The sequence below is a fragment of the Bombina bombina genome, chromosome 3 (assembly GCF_027579735.1).
Source record: "Bombina bombina isolate aBomBom1 chromosome 3, aBomBom1.pri, whole genome shotgun sequence".
NCBI lineage: Eukaryota > Metazoa > Chordata > Amphibia > Anura > Bombinatoridae > Bombina > Bombina bombina.
This window is the reverse complement of record NC_069501.1, coordinates 659,392,346-659,405,267: the sequence shown is the minus strand read 5'-3', so window position 1 is coordinate 659,405,267 and position 12,922 is coordinate 659,392,346.

The window sequence follows — 12,922 nt, the reverse complement described above, 5'->3', positions numbered from 1 at the left end:
TTTTGTACTTTAGTTAGTTTATGTAATTGTATTTAATTGTAGTTATTTGTAGTTAATTTATTTAATTAATGTAATGATAGTGTAGTGTTAGGTTTAATTGTAACTTAGGTTAGGATTTATTTTACAGGTAATTTTGTATTTCTTTTAGCTAGGTAGTTATTAAATAGTTAATAACTATTTAATAACTATTCTAACTAGCTAAAATAAATACAAAGTTACCTGTAAAATAAATATAAATCCTAAGATAGCTACAATGTAATTATTAATTATATTGTAGCTATCTTAGGGTTTATTTTACAGGTAAGTATTTAGTTTTAAATAGGAATAATTTATTTAAGTATAGTGTAGTGTTAGGTGTAATTGTAACTTAGGTTAGTTTTTAGTTTACAGGTACATTTCTCTTTATTTTAGCTAGGTAAGCTATTAAATAGTTAATAACTATTTAATAGCTATTGTACCTAGTTAAAATAAATTGAAAGTTACCTGTAAAATAAAAATAAATCCTAAGATAGCTACAATATAATTATTATTTATATTGTAGCTATATTAGGGTTTATTTTACAGGTAAGTATTTAGTTTTAAATAGGATTAACTTAGTTAATAAGAGAAATATTATTTAGATTTATTTAATTAATATTTAAGTTAGGGGGGTGTTAGGGTTAGTGTTAGACTTAGGTTTAGGGGTTAATAATTTTATTACAGTGGCGGCGGTGTAGTGGGGGGCAGGATAGGGGTTAATAAATGTATTATAGGTGGCGACGGTGTAGGGGGGGCAGATTAGGGGTTAATAAATTTAATATAGGTTGCAGCAGGGTCCGGGAGCAGCGGTTTAGGGGTTAAACTATTTATTTAGTTGCGGCGAGGTGCGGGATCGGCAGGATAGGGGTTAATAACTTTATTATAGAGGGCGGCGGTATAGGGGGGGCAGGATAGGGGTTACTAGGTATAATGTAGGTGGCGGTGGGCTCCGGGAGCGGCGGTTTAGGGGTTAATAAATTTATTATAGTTGCGGTGGGCTCCGGGAGCGGTGGTTTAGGGGTTAATATGTATAGAGTAGCTTGCGGTGGGCTCCGGGAGCGGCGGTTTAGGGGTTAATATATATAGAGTAGCTTGCGGTGGGCTCCGGGAGTGGCGGTTTAGGGGTTAATATGTATAGAGTAGCTTGCGGTGGGTTTAGGGGGTAATAACTTTATTTAGTTGCGGCGGTGTAGGGGGGACAGATTAGGGGTGTTTAGACTCGGGGTACATGTTAGGGTGTTAGGTGTAGACATCTCCCATAGGAATCAATGGGATGTCTGGCAGCAGCGAACTTGTACTTTCACTATGGTCAGACTCCCATTGATTCCTATGGGATCCGCCGCCTCCAGGGTGGCGGTTTGAAAACCAGGTACGCTGGACCGTAAAAGTGCCGAGCGTACCTGCTAGTTTTTTGATAACTAGCAAAAGTAGTCAGATTGTGCCGCACTTGTGTGCGGAACATCTGGAGTGACGTAAGAATCGATCTGTGTCGGACTGAGTCCGGCGGATCAAAGTTTACGTCACAAAATTCTACTTTTGTCTCGTCTCTAGCCTTTGATAACTAAGGCAAATCAGCCTCGCCACAAATACGCTGCGGAATTCCAGCGTATTTGAGGTTGACAGCTTGATAACTAGGCCCCATAGGCCTCTATTTATCAAGCTTTCTACTTACCTGCATTCGACGGCCCCATTACGCTCGCCTAAGTTCGCCTAACATCGCTGCGGAAGACCTGAATATGCTCTCCAAAATGATCAAGAAAGCTGTCAAAAAGCCGCGCACCAAGTACGGGGTGATGAGCAGCAGACTGTTGTTAACTAACAGTCATCGATCTCGCTGCTCTTTGGCTTTTTCCCAGCTTTATTGATAAACTGTCACTAAGCACCCACACTATACTATACTGTTTACACCCTATACCGCTGCCCCCGGAGCCCCCCGCAACTAAATAAAGTTATTAACCCCTAAACCACTGCTCCCGGACACCGCCACACCTACATAAAGTAATTAACCCCTAAACCGCCGCTCCCGGAGCCTACCGCCACCTACATTATTACATATTATCCCCTAATCTGCCGCCCCTATACCGCCGCCACCTACATAAACTTATTAACCCCTATCCTGCCGCTCCCGGACCCCGCCGCAACGAAATGTTTAACCCCTAAACCGCCGCTCCCGGAGCTCACCACCACCTACATTACATTTATTAACCCCTATCCTGCCCCCCCTACACCACCGCCACCTACATTACATTTATTAACCCCTAATCTGCCCCCCCTACACCGCCGCCACTATATTAAATGAATAAACCCTTAAACCTAAGTATAACCCTAACCCTAACACCCCCTAACTTAAATATAATTTAAATACATCTAAATAAAATTACTATCATTACCTAAATTATTCCTATTTAAAACTAAATACTTACCTGTAAAATAAACCCTAAGATAGCTACAATATAACTAATAGTTACATTTGTATCTATCTTAGGGTTTATTTTTATTTTACAGGCAAGTTTGTATTTATTTTAACTAGGTACAATAGTTATTAAATAGTTATTAACTATTTAATAACTCCCTAGCTAAAATAAATACAAAATTACCTGTAAAATAAATCCTAACCTAAGTTACAATTACACCTAACACCATAATATAATTAAATAAATTAAATTAATTAAATACAATTACCTACAATTAAATAAAATTAACTAAAATGAATTAAAGTACAAAAACAACAACACTAAATTACAGAAAATAAAAAAAATTACAAGAATTTTAAACTAATTACACCTAATCTAAGCCCCCTAATAAAATAAAAAATCCCTCCAAAATAATAAATTTCCCTACCCTATACTAAATTACAAATAGCCCTTAAAATGGCCTTTTGCTGGGCATTGCCCCAAAGTAATCAGCTCTTTTACCTTAAAAAAAAGAAATACAACCCCCCAACATTAAAACCCACCACCCACACACCCAACCCTACTCTAAAACCCACCCAAACCCCCCTTAAAAAAAACTAACACTAAACCCCTGAAGATCACCCTACCTTGAGCCGTCTTCACCCAGCCAGGCCTAAGTCCTCAACGAATCCGGGCGAAGTGGTCCTCCAGATGGGCAGAAGTCTTCATCCAATCTGGCCAGAAGAGGTCCTCCAGACGGGAAGAAGTCTTCATCCAAGCGGCATCTTCTATCTTCTTCCATCCGATGAGGAGCGGCACCATCTTGAAGACATCCGACGCGGAGCATCCATCGATCCGACGACTAAACGACGAATGACGGTTCCTTTAAATGACGTCATCCAAGATGGCGGCCCTTGAATTCCAATTGGCTGATAGGATTCTATCAGCCAATCGGAATTAAGGTAGGAAAAATCTGATTGGCTGATGCAATCAGCCAATTGGATTGAAGTTCAATCCGATTGGCTGATCCAATCAGCCAATAGGATTGACCTCGCATTCTATTGGCTGTTCTGATCAGCCAAAAATGTAGTATTTATTTTAGCTAGGGAGTTATTAAATAGTTAATAACTATTTAATAACTATTGTGCCTAGTTAAAATAAATACAAAGTTGCCTGTAAAATAAAAATAAATCCTAAAATAGCTACAGTGTAACTAATAGTTATATTGTAGCTATCTTAGGGTTTATTTTACAGGTATTTAGTTTTAAATAGGAATAATTTAGTTAATGATAGTAATTTTATTTAGATTTATTTAAATTATATTTAAGTTAGGGGGTGTTAGGGTTAGGTTTAGGGTTTAATAACTTTAATATAGTGGCGGAGGTGTAGGGGGGCAGATTAGTGGTTAATAAGTTTAATGTAGGTGGCGGCGGTGTAGGGGGGGCAGGATAGGGGTTAATATGTATAATGTAGGTGGCGGCGGGGTCCGTGAGCAGCGGTTTAGGGGTTAATACCTTTATTTAGTTGCGGCGAGGTCCGGGAGCGGCAGTTTAGGGGTTAATACCTTTATTTAGTTGCAGCGGGGTCCGGGAGCAGTGGTTTAGGGGTTAATAACTATAAAGTAGGTGGCGGCAGTGTAGGGGGGCAGATTAGGGGTGTTTATACTCAGGGTACATGTTAGGGTGTTAGGTGCAGACATTTCCCATAGGAATCAATGGGATATTGGGCAGCAGCGAACATGAGCTTTGGCTGCTGTCAGAATCCCATTGATTCCTATGGGATCCGCCGCCTCCAGGCAAAAGTAGTCAGATTGTGCCGAACTTGCGTTCGGAACATCTGTAGTGACGTAAGCATCGATCTGTGTCGGACTGAGTCCGGTGGATCGTATGTTACGTCACTAGATTCTACTTTTGATGGTCTGTAGGGCTTGATAACTATGGCGAATCAGCCTCAACACAAATACGCTGCAGAATTCAAGCATATTTGCGGTTGACGGCTTGATAAATAGAGGCCTTAGTATAGTGGCGGTGACGTTGGGGGCGGCAGATTAGGGGTTAATAAATGTAGGTAGGTGGCGGCGATGTTAGGGATGGCAGATTAGGGGTTAATAATATTTAAATAGTGTTTGCAAGGTGGGAGTGCGGCGGTTTAGGGGTTAATAGTTTATTATAGTGGCGGCGGCATTGGGGGCAGCAGATTAGGGGTTAATAAGTGTAGGTAGGTTGTGGCAACATTGGGGCGGCAGATTAGGGATTAATAAACATAATGTAGGTGTCGGCGATGTTGGGGGCAGCAGATTAGGGGTTAATAAGTATAATGTAGATGGCGGCGGTGTCCGGAGCGGCAAATTAGGGGTTAATAAGAATAATGTAGGTGGGGGCGATGTTAGGTGCGGCAGATTAGGGATTAATAATATTTAACTAGTGTTTGCGAGGCAGGAGTGCGGCGGTTTAGGGGTTAATAGGTTTATTCTAGTGGCGGCAATGTCCGGAGCGGCAGATTAGGGGTTAAAAATTGTATTATAGTGTTTGCGATACGGGATGGCCTCGGTTTAGGGGTTAATAGGTAGTTTATGGGTGTTAGTGTACTTTTTAGCACTTTAGTTATGAGTTTTATGCTACAGCGTTGACTTTAAAATGCGTTAGGAATCTTGGAGGTAGAGGGTGTACCGCTCACTTTTTTTGTCCTCCCAGGACAAACTCATAATACCGGCGCTATGGAAGTCCCATAGAAAAAAGGGTTTACCTGCAAGACTCGTAATAACAGCGGTAGTGAAAAAGCAGCGTTAGGACCTGTTAATGCTGCTTTTTTTAGCCAAACTTGTAATCTAGCCGTAAGTTATTAAACACCAAGTTGAAGTCACCAACGACTATCAAATTCAAGTCCATGAACTCTTATAGCTTGCTCTTGAGGTCTGACCAGAAAAATGCATCTAGCCTATTGGGACCATAGACATTACAGAGTACAAATACTTTATCCCTAATTAATATTTTAATTATAATATATCTCTCATTTGGATCTATATCTTTATATATAATTTGATACTCAAGCTTATGATGAAAGAGTATTGCCACTCCCCTTTTCCTTGATGTACAAGGTGTAGCTATGACCTCCTGTACCCAATTAGATTTCAATTTTTTATTTTCTGTTTTAGAAAGATGCGTCTCTCGTATTAGCGCAATATCTGCCCTACTTTCTTTAAGACATGTCAAGATACGTTTCCGTTTTATAGGGCTGGTAATGCCTCTGACGTTCTAGGACACAATTTTAATATTAGCCATATTTGATAATAGAGAGAATATTAGAAAAAAGGTGATACATAAGGATCTTGCCTAACCCTGAAGGTTGAGTAAGGGGAGAGGGAAAGAGAGAATGAGGGAGAGAAGAGGGAGAGAGCTAAAAAAAAAAAAATTCCATAGGAAGAAGAGAAAAGCTACTTCCTTTCTCCTTCCCCTTTTTAAAATCAAAATACTTATAATTCTCTTTAGATTTTATTAATCAAGTTTAACTTAAAAACACAGATCTAATTAGTTGCTGTTAGCGTCACAATACTTTTGTAAAAATTCCAGAGCTTCCTGACTAGATTTTAACATGGTTATTTTATCATTTATGATGACTTTTATATTTGCTGAGTATATCATTCTAGCAAAGAGACCTGCATTTACTAATTTAGTACAGAAAGGAGACATTTCTTTTCTTTTAGTCGAGGTTTGAGCAGAGAAATCCTGAAATAACAAGATTCTATTTTGCACTCTCTCCAAATTATTACTTCCTCTATAAGCTTTTAGGATAAAAATCTTATCTTGAAAATTCAATAACTTTATCATAATAGGTCTTCTCTGAACATTAATATTATCATTATTAAGTTAAGCTCATATATTCTACCGGGATTGTGTGATATTTTTATTCCCAGGTATGTCATGCTCTCTTCTACCTCCTCAAAAAGATATATATATTTTTTTACTTTTATTATATAGTCATAATATCTGAGATTTCTTCATATTTAGCTTATATCCAGAACTATCTCCAAATAGAAGAATGTTCTCCATAATCTGTCCTATAGATGACTCAGGATCTGCTACAAAGAATAATAGATCATCCACAAATAAGGCCATCTGTAAATATGCAAAAGGTGAATATATAAACAGCGCTACCCTGCAGAAACCTCAAGCGGTTCCTAAAATGCAACTCTCCCTAAAGGTTGCATATATAAAAAACAATTTACAAATGGAGTAATAGGATCAGCGCTTATGATAGCAAGGGGAATCTAGCAACTAAAAATAATAGCTAAAACAGAAGCGTATTTGTAATAGTAAAAAATATATTAAAATTATTTAAAACATGCAAGGATATCATCTAGCTTTAGCAGATAATATACGGTGACCGGTCACTTACACAGTATTAAAACATATATGTTGTAAACTTATAAAAATAGATTCTTAAAATGACAATAACAATCTTGAACATATGTTTAAAAGCTGCTTTCTATTTTGGAAGTTTTGCGACTAATTTCCAATGTTTAAATATATAGTATGTCTCTGTTTGTAAAAGTCCTTTCTTTGAGGGAGATACTATTTGTGCGTTTGTGTCACCTTTTAAAACACTTTGCCTCTTTCCTCCAATACAGTTCTGGGACGTTGTAATTATACCCAAACTCCTACTTTTAGCAGGTGGAGGACAATATGTAAAATGACAAGTGTCCAATACGGTAGAGGGTAAGTCTCACCTTAGTAAGCTCTCTTCACATCCACAGCGATTTCTGCAGTGGTTGGGTGACAAATGTCCTCTATAGTGCAAGAAAAAGCCTTTCAAGATCTTGAAAAAGCCTGCAAGTCAGGCGAAACATGTTGATGAGTGTTGGTATTTTGTAACAAACAGCCTAATAACTTACAAAACAGGCTTACTCTGCGCAGAGTGTGAATTTTGCCGAAATACCCAGGAAAACTACTAATTTGGATTATCCCACTGCTAAAAGGACTCTCATTGGCCTGCTTAAACACACGTGACTGAACACGGAAGCACTGACCAGCGCGGAGCCTCACAGGAGACGCGGAGGCGTCCGGTAAACCACAACACCTGTGAGCAGAAATCGCTGCGGCTGGGAAGAGAGCCTGCTAAGGTGAGACTTATCTTGTACTATAGAGAACATTTGTCACCCAACCACTGCAGAAATCGCTGTGGATGTGAAGAGAGCTTACTAAGGTGAGACTTACCCTCTACCGTATTGAACACTTGTCATTTTACATATTGTCCTCCACCTGCTAAAAGTAGGAGTTCGGGTATAATTACAACGTCCCAGAACTGTATTGGAGGAAAGAGGCAAAGTGTTTTAAAAGGTGACACAAACGCACAAATAGTATCTCCCTCAAAGAAAGGACTTTTACAAACAGAGACATACTATATATTTAAACATTGGAAATTAGTCGCAAAACTTCCAAAATAGAAAGCAGCTTTTAAACATATGTTCAAGATTGTTATTGTCATTTTAAGAATCTATTTTTATAAGTTTACAACATATATGTTTTAATACTTTGTAAGTGACCAGTCACCGTATATTATCTGCTAAAGCTAGATATCCTTGCATGTTTTAAATAAATGAATATATTTTTTACTATTACAAATACCCATCTGTAAATATGTATTCTCAATCATGATACCTGGTGAACTTTTTTTTAGAAGATGTATAAGTGGTTCCAATGCTAAATTAAATAGGAGTGGGGAAAGGGGGCATCCCTGACGAGTACCTCTATATAATTGAATTGGTGTAGATGTTTATCAATTTATACATATATATGCATCTATCGGAGTATAAACTGACTTGATAAACTCAAGAAATCTCCCTTTTATATTTCCCTTCTCCATAGTATAAAATAAGTGATTCCATTCAATCCTATCGAAGGCCTTCTCAGCATCTAACGATAATAGGAAGGCCTCCGATAGGATATCCTGTTCACCTTTTTGCCAAAATTTCTGAATAATATACAAAATATTTCTAATATGTTTTACAGATGTTCTGCCTGTCATAAAACCTACCTGTTCTTCAAAATAATATAAGGTAATATCATATTTAATCTATTAGCTAAGATTTTCATCAGAATCTTATAATCAACATTCGTTAATGATATTGGTCTATATGATTGAGGTTCCAACTGGTCTTTCCCAGTTTTTGGTATCACCACCATATTTACTATTTTAAAAGTAGATGAAATTCCATCTTTCCCCTCATATATTTCTTGGAAAACTTGGTGCAAGGGATCTATAATTTTCGGTGCCAACACCTTATAATATTCTGCCTGTAGTCTGTCTGGACCAGATACCTTAGATAGGGGTAATTTCTTTATGATTTTCTGTATCTCCTCTTTTTCTATTGCTTTATTAAGTATTCTATTCTGATCCTCAGTAATTTGTGGTAAATTAATCTGATTCCATAGTGCTTGTTGTTGATGAATATTATTTCCCTGTGATTTGTACAACTTTTGATAGTATTTCTTAAAACATTTGATGATGTTATCAGTGTCCTGATATATACTGTATGATCTAGATATTTTATTGCATATATGTAATTATATGATTTTGCCTCTTTTCTTGTAATATTTTTTTTTTTTATTGAGGTTTTACAGAAAAAAAAAAACATATAACAGAAATCGCCTGTGCGCATCATAAATGAAAAATACAGCGAGAATTGAACAAATTATTTCAAAAATTATACAGTATACAATAAGTAGGCTAATGAAACCTCGTTTTTATGATAAATAGCATAAATGATTAACCAGTTAGCAACCAACTGTCAGGCCATATGGCCACTAAGGATATAATGAAGAAAACTGGTAGACAGGCAAATAGCTTCAGGGTATGGGGGGGAGGATATTCAGCGGGTAAGCACCGCTAGTCAAACGTGGGGGTGTGTGGGGGGGGCAGTGCCTTATACGAGTTCTTGGTACTGTACACAAGCTGTATCTATAATACGAGTTACTGCTAATTACACAAATAGTACTTGTCAACTGGGGACACTGTATTAGACTTATTATTATATTAAATAGGATATGAATACTTAAGGTCAAAGTCTCTATTAAGGAGATGACTAGATTAACTAGTAGTAAGACCATTTTTCATGTAGCTAATGGTATTGACAGATACTTGTGTATCCTGGAACAGAAGTCCAGGAATATACAGGGGTTTAAGGTATATGTAGGTATCCATTTATAATGAACCTGCGTTTCCGTCTTATATTGTAACATATAGCTTTAACCTTAGTAGAGACAGCGTTAGAAGGTACTATTATTTATATTAAACCATATGCACATCCCTGACACACAAGTAGGGAGGTAAGGGCTACAAACAGGCCAAAATAATCATTGCTTATGTAGTTCAGATTTACTCTAGTCTAGTGATTGAGTGACGCATGAGAGCCTTAGAATATAAGGTCTAAGTAGTACCTCCTCAAAATTTTAGGGAACCTAAAATCTCTTAATCGTAATAGAAAAAGCAATATAGCATCCCTATGTGTTGTGAATACACTGTTATTCAGAGACTGTTAACCATGGTTTAAAAGCCTGTGCAGAGCTCCATGTGTATGTGTAGGTTTACAGTAGCAATTATCATGTTGAAAGAGGATATACCGCTTATAAATATAGTAACATAAGAAACAAGGTTCCAATACAATCTTGGTAATTTCATACCTCAAGTTGTGGGGTCTAGTTCATCTGTGTGCACATGGTGTAACTTTACCCTCTAAAGGATTAGTGCGCAACAGAAATTATACAACAATCAAATCTGGTCTTACAGCATAGGACATGTGGGACAGTATAGATATAGGGCATTAAACTTAAAGGCTTGATTGACAACCACACTCATCTGCAAGTAAAATTGTGTGATAATTAAAGTTAGCCTTATGATATGTTACCCCTAAAGCTTTTTACATACAGGGCATTAAACTTGAGGATCTAATTGTCAAAAAGGAAACTTAGGAAACAGTCCAGAAGGAACTGGAGATACGTGCAGGTGTCTGTCTAAACTCAGGCTGGATGGCTGGGACTCTGTGTCTGAGAGAGCTGTCATAAACATTGTAAGAGTCATACATAAATACTCAGCAAATATATGCCACAGTTAAAGTATCTACGCTCTTAGAGGAATATAATTATTAATATAAAAAAAAATAATAAAAAGAATGGTTTATACAGATATGCAATACTCTTCATGCTCTATATGATTGAGTAAGGTACAGTTTCCCTGCATATATCTATATATTTACCCACAAAATAATCATTATCTAATATAGTGTGTCTCTGAATAATGTCTCTATTCTGTCAGTAGAGGCAGTCTTGTCTGAAATAATATTTCTATGAGTTGCCCCAGTTATTTGGGCATCAAAGTGTTAGATCTAGTGGTATAGAGAGATCTCCCCCAGTACTACAGTATCTTCAGGCAATAGCCATGTGTCACTAGGGGGTAAGTTTATTTATAATACAGTAGTTATACCTATATGTGGGACTTAACACATTTAACTAAATCTTTGTACATATATAAAAATAGCTTCAAAACACTTTAGCTTAGAGATGAGTCCTCAGTCTGAGCAGTAGAGTAAATTCCAGGATAGACCACATACATGAAACCTAACATAAAGCAGATGTATTAGATCGTTATGCCCAAGAGTATTGGTAATCATGCCTCCTATAGCATAGTTACAGGATTAGACAAAAAGTTTGCTTCATTAGAACAATTATAGTCTAAAGAGGCTAATTAAACAGACAGAAATGTTATAAGATGTGAATTATGCCAGTATCATAACCTCTATTCTGCTGATATTACTGCGTTCTACATAAGATATACAGGGCAAGCATGCAAGGGGGAGGTGTAGTTAAGACAGTATATCTAAACTAAAATGACTGCAACTGAACAGTCTCAATGATAGCAGGTGTAGTTTAACCATGGAAATACTATAATCAGTCATATATACATATAGACCCCTGGGGACTAATCTGTTTCCACAGGCAAACATCCTTTTATGCTATGAGATAGTCCAGACAAAATCCCAGTGAGATAAGGAAGCTTCAACATGGCTATGTTATTTAAACGTGGGGGTACCTAGCATAACAGTAAAAAAGGTATAACTAATCTTCGAACTTAATACATAAGCCGGTCTGCAACAGTTATGCTTTCTCACACTGGGAAGTTCTGGGGTTCAAACTTCATCTCTAGCCTATTCCGGTAGCAACAAATATAGAGACAGGGTCCCTTGATGTACTCCTGATGCTCCAGATAGCCTGGTGAATTAAAAGGCGAAGCTTCTTCATGAAAATGTGGAGGGACATCACAAGGCTTCTTAGTTGCTGCTCGTTGTGCAGCTGTGGCGTGAGAGCAAGGCTCCGAAACTGTGGATCCCCATAGCAAGCAGTCAGAGTCCATAGAGCGGAGTCTAAATGAAATTTTCCATTGACCGGCCGTATCAGCCCGACACTGCTGGGTAGCATGTCAGTAGTTGAAGGTGCGCAGAGCAAAGCCTCAGAATGCATAGGCCTCGAGAATGCTTCTGTAGTGTCCCAAAATGGCCCCTGTGGGTGAGTAGTCTCAATTAATTTTCCGGTACCGTTCTCCAGCGTGGTGGTTAGATTTAGATCTGAGCGGTTAATTGGATCTTCCTCCGCAACACTAGCATCACCCGATCTTAACTCCGACACAAGGGAGGTATAATGGTAGTCCAGTTTACAGATCAGGAGCTCCAGTAAGGCCTTAGCCTCCTCCTCCATTTTGGTATGAAGCAATCTTCGTCTCACGGCACTTTGCAGCAGATATAGTTGAGCCGTCTGCCCTAGTCCAAATTAGGGATAAATACAGCAGAAAAAAGTTGGCTTACTCGGCTAAACATCTCACCGGGGAGAATGATTACAGGGTGACATAGGCCGCATCTCTCCACCTCAGTTGCTTCGGAACACTTATTATTATTTTTTTTGCGAGCTCAGAGAGAAAACTTGCATAATATGATTCCCAACTGATTCTTTAGCATATATGCTGTAGGAAGTAAGAAATCTCTATTCAAGATATTAGAAGAAATTAAGTGAATTTGTAGATGTGGCACGGAGCTGTTGGAAAACACGTCCATGCTTAGCCCTGGCTTAGGCACGCCCCCGTGATTTTGCCTCTTTTAATATATTAGCGAGCAATCTACCTGATCTATTACCCCATCTATAATATCTTGCAGATCTTTTTTTTAATTCTTCCTGTGATTTATTAAGTAAGATCATATCTCTTTCTTTTTTGGCATTAAAGTATATATTTTTATTATAAATTGTTGGTTCCATTCTATATTGCGTATGTTATTTCTACCAGATTATCGATCCTTAGTTCTTCCTTCCGATTTTTTCTTGTAATATATTTTAAATAAGAAATCATCTCTGCTTTCATAGTCGCTTTAGATGTTTCCCAAAATAATTGCGCTTTAGTACTATGTTGTCTATTATTTATCCCGAACTCTTCCCATTTTTCCTCTTGGAATTTGGTCCACTTCTCTGAGT